Below are 5,000 nucleotides of genomic sequence, written 5' to 3'. Positions count from 1 at the left end.
ACAGGCAGAAGCACGGCCAGCTGTTTTTTTTTTTTTTTTTAGCTATCTCTGTCTGAGTGGGGGTACATACACACGCATGCATGCACACACACACACACACACACACACACACACACACACACACACACACACACACACACACACACACACACACACACCAAACACAGACGTACTGTACGACATGTTTATGGCACCATAACCTCAGAACTGGACCTGCTGGCTGCCATTCAGTACTTGTTCCTATCACCCATAGTCGGGCCGTGGTTCTGCTCTGTTTGGACCGGGCAGTCCTTCAGCCAATCTCAGCTGTCAGGTCAAAGGTCAAAGCTGGTCCGTCAAGCCAGATGGTTTAATTGGCCATGCATACACTGGTGCGCACACGCACACGCACACACGCACACACGCACACACACACACACACACACACACACACACACACACACACACACACACACAGATCATGCGGATGTATATGCAATGTTTGTGTTGCTTTGTTACAGTATAGTTCAGTTTGCTTTGTTTTAATATACTGTAGACAGGTTTGCAGCATGTCAGTTTCACGTGTGTGTGTGTGTTTGTGTGTGTTTTGCCCATTATCTGTTTACACATCCCTATATTAATTTAATAGGAGTTGATTCCCTGAGCCCCCGTGGGAAATCAGGTCTCTGATCTATGTGGTTTAGAAACCCACTCCCCGCTTACACACACACACACACACACACACACACACACACACACACACACACACGCACACACGCACACAAATACTTCACACACACACCCACGCCACATTCAGACTGGAGCTCAGCCAAGTGACTATCACATTGCCTCTCATTGGATTTCTATCTTCTTCTCTTTAATTTTTTTCCCTCTTTCTCTTTCTCCCTCATTCCCTGGGAGAGGAGGAGAGGGGAGCAGGTAGAACAATGTGTGTGTTGGCGGGAAAAGACGTCTTTGATTGTATTTTTTAACGGTATTCGTGCCACACTTAAAGGAACGACTCGTCACAGGAAATGACCTCGTCTACGACCCGTTTCAAAGGAAGCAGCGCGAGGCGTCTTGAGCCACCCAGAGAGGGGGATGTTGACAGATCTGAGATCAGATTCAACTCACGTCCGTCCCCAGCCCGAAGCCTCGGCTTATGAAATGAAATCAGATTCGCGCGTCGCGCCTCAGGCGTTGTTCAGCACGGAGGCGTCGGGAACACGGCTACGTTGGGATTCATGCGCCATTTGGCCCTGAGACAGAGAAAATAGTTCCCTGGATTTTCATGGCTAAGGGGAGATTCGCTTCACAGAAGCCGCTCGCCGCGTATACGAGTGTGGTGACCCCTTAGAGCCGAGGTAAATGGTAAAGGGACTGCACTTATATAGCGCTTTTATCCAAAGCGCTTTACAATGGCCTCTCATTCACCCACTCACACACCAGTGGCTAGGCTGCTCATTGGGAGCAATTTGGGGTTGCTATCCCATGACATCCTATTCTAAATTCATAGGCATTAATATGGAGTTGGTTCCCCCTTTGCAGCTATAACAGCTTCCACTCTTCTGGGAAGGCTTTCTACAAGATTTTGGAGTATCTGTGGGAATCTTTGCCAGACACTGATTGTTGGACGAGAGGGTCTTATATCACTTAGCGCGATGCCAAGCGTCGGATGGAGTGGTGTAAAGCACGCCGCCACTGGACTCTGTGGAGTGACGAATCACGCTTCTCCATCTGGCAGTCTGATGGATGAGTCGGGGCTTGGCGAACGCCAGGAGAACGTTGCCTGTCTGACTGTGTGGTGCCGACTCTCAGGTTTGTTGGAGGAGGGATAACGGTCTGGGGTTGTTTTTCTGGGGCTGGTCTAGGACCCTTAGTCCCCTGGTCTAGGACCCTTAGTCCCCTGGTCTAGGACCCTTAGTCCCCTGGTCTGGGACCCTTAGTCCCAGTGAAGGGAAATGTTAATGCTTCAGTTTACCAAGACATTTTGGACTTCTATGCTTCCAACTTTGTGGGAACAGTTTGGGGAAGAGCCTTTTCTGTTCCAGCATGACTGTGCCCCAGTGCACAAAGAAGGGTCCGTAAAGACATGGTTGGGGGAGGTTGGTGTGGAAGAACTTGACTGGCCCTCACAGAGCCCTGACCTTAACCCCATCAAACATCTTTGAGATGAACTAGAACGGAGATTGGGAGCTAGGCCCTCTCGCCCAACATCAGTGTCTGACCTCACAAATGCTCTTCAGTATGAATGGGCAAAGATTCCCACAGATACACTCCAAAACCTTGTAGAAAGCCTTCCCAGAAGAGTGGAAGCTGTTATAGCAAAGAGGGGACCAGCTCCATATTAATGCTTATGAATTTAGAATGTGATGTCATAAACGCTCCTTTAGGTGTAATGTGTAGGTGGCCCAATACTTTTCCATGTAGTGTATATCTTCTCTGGTTGATATGAGGAGTGCTTCTGAATTGTAAATTGGGTACAGTTATGCTCAACAAACCGGAACGAGACCTGCTGGAGGAGCACTTGACACACACACACACACACACACACACACACACACACACACACACACACACACACACACACATACTGTACAAATTCACACACACACACACACATGCATGCACTCATACACATACACACACATGCAAATGTACAAGGGCACACGTACATAAATACAGACATACAGTAAACACGTACAAACACACACACATGCGCGCACACACACACACACACACACACACACACACACACGCACACACACATAGTTGTATAGAAGTAAGGACATCTGTTTCTGCAGAGAGGACTGTGGCAGAGCACATTCAATCCATTACTCTCTATATCTATACTCGCTATAATGAAACACATACATGGCTCTTTGTTTCATGGAGTGAGTTTGATCGTGTGTGTGTGTGTGTGTATGTGTGTGTGTGTGTGTGTTTGTACCTTCATACATATTCATCTCAACTGTCTATGTATGAGTGAATGAGTTGATGTATGGAAGTATATTGGTGTGTGTTCATGCGTGTGAGTGTGTGCGTGCGTGAGTGTGTGTGTGTGTGTGTGTGTGCGCGTGCGTGTGTGTTTGTCTGATGCCTCTTTTCAAACTTATGAATATATTTATTCCACTGCAGAGCAGTAGAGCGGAAATAGAGACCAGTTTGCACAGGTGTGTGTGTGTGTGTGTGTGTGTGTGTGTGTGTGTGTGTGTGTGTGTGTGTGTGTGTGTGTGTGCGCGTGTGTTTGTGTGTGTGTGTGTGTCTGTGTATCTGTGTTAGCTTGAAAGTATGAGCTGCTAGTCCTGCTCTGCAAAGAGAGAGAGAGAAGGAGAGAGAGAGAGAGAGAAGGAGAGAGAGGGAGAGAAGGAGAGAGAGGGAGAGACAGAGGGAGAGAGGGAGAGACAGAGAGAGAGAAGGAGAGAGAGGGAGAGACAGGGAGAGACAGGGAGAGAGGGAGAGACAGGGTGAGAAGGAAAGAGAGAGGGAGCGAGGGAGAGAGAGATGGAGAGAAGGAGAGAGAGGGAGAGAGAGAAGGAGAGAGAGGGAGAGACAGACAGAAAGAGAGAAGGAGAGAGAGATGGAGAGAAGGAGAGAGAGGGAGAGAGAGAAGGAGAGAGAGGGAGAGAGGGAGAGAAGGAGAGAGAGGGAGAGAGAGGGATAGAAGGAGAGAGGGAGAGAGAGGGAGAGAAGGAGAGAGGGAGAGGGAGGGATAGAAGGAGAGAGAGGGAGAGAGAGGGATAGAAGGAGAGAGGGAGAAAGAGAGAGAGTGGTAGAAGAATGAGAGGCGAGATGCAGAGGAATATGGTAAAACAGGTGTTTCTTTTTCAGCTTTTGCCATCAGGTTGCAGTGCGTTTGTGTGTGTGTGTGTGTGTTTGTGTGCGTGCGTGCGTGCGTGCGTGTGTGTGTGTGTGCGTGCGTGCGTGTGTGTGTGCGTGTGTGTGTGTGTGTGTCCATCCTGGCAGAGCCTGTTGATGAATGATGTGCTCTTGAGCTGGACACTTGAGTGGACAGACAGAGGCGGAGAGGGATGGAGCGGACAGCGCCTGCAAGACACCACTGGCTGGCTTGGCTCCTCTTATTGTCTGTAGCCAACAGAGCAGGGCGCGCGCACGTACGTGTGTGTGTGTGTGTGTGTGTGAGAGAGAGAGAGAGATTAAGACAGACAGAGGGAGACAGAGAGAGACAAGCCATGGACGGTGACTGATGATCCGGCGATGACATCGTGCCATGCCACATGCGGCTTATCAAATCTCCTCAAAATGGCCTCCGTGGGATCGCCGGTGCCAAGGGCATTTTGAAGGGCACAGAGAGAGGGAGGGGCCGCTGCCAAGCCCCTGCCAATGAGATTCACCGGGGCAGTCGTCCATCTTGTGCAACACCTCCTTTGCTCCTCTGAAACACAACCAATAAAACACAGACACGGATACAAACAATGACCTGTAAAGATTCCGTAGCAAACTCCCTCTCTCCTTTCTCTCTCTCTCTCTCTCTCTCTCCCTGCTCCTCCCTCTCTCCCTCCTCCTCTCTCCCTCTCTCCCTACTCCTCTCTCTCCCTCCTCTGTCTCTCTCTCTCCCTCTCTCCCTCCTCCTACATCTCTCGCGCCCTCTTTCTCTCTCTTTCCCCTCTCGCCCTCATCTCTCTCCCTCCTCTCCTCTCTCTCTCTCCGTCCTCTCTTTCTCTCCCTCCTCTTCCTCTCTCCCCCCCCCCCCCCCCCCACGGTGGCTGTGGTCGGCAGCGCCGAGGTCGGGTTGAGCGGGCGCGGTCGGGGCGGTCGCCGGGGTCCGGACACATCGAGCAATGTTTTATTCATGTTTAATTCATGTGCCGGTGAGCATGACAGGAGACCCGCGGGAGAGTTAGAGTCTCTCTGCTGCTCTCACCTGCAGCAGCTACAACAGGGGGGGGCCGACCTTGAGCACAGGGACACCTCTGCTGTTCCCAGCTCCAGTCCTGACCCCCCTGGAGGAGTCCGCAACCACCGCCTGTTACATTAAGGATGGGGGGGGGGAAGGAAGG

At 50.8% G+C, this 5,000-nt stretch overlaps 1 protein-coding gene across 2 annotated transcripts in view; it reads left to right on the top strand.

Moving 5' to 3' along the window:
- Positions 1-5,000, top strand: part of stxbp5a (syntaxin binding protein 5a (tomosyn)) — a gene marked incomplete at both ends in the record, with an annotated part of 103,968 nt that overhangs the window by 39,326 nt on the left and 59,642 nt on the right. The window lies entirely within an intron of this gene.

This window comes from Borostomias antarcticus (genome assembly GCF_949987555.1).
Source record: "Borostomias antarcticus genome assembly, chromosome: 19".
NCBI classification, from domain to species: domain Eukaryota; kingdom Metazoa; phylum Chordata; class Actinopteri; order Stomiiformes; family Stomiidae; genus Borostomias; species Borostomias antarcticus.
The sequence above is the reverse complement of the archived record's forward strand: the minus strand, read 5'-3'. Positions and strand labels throughout refer to the sequence as shown.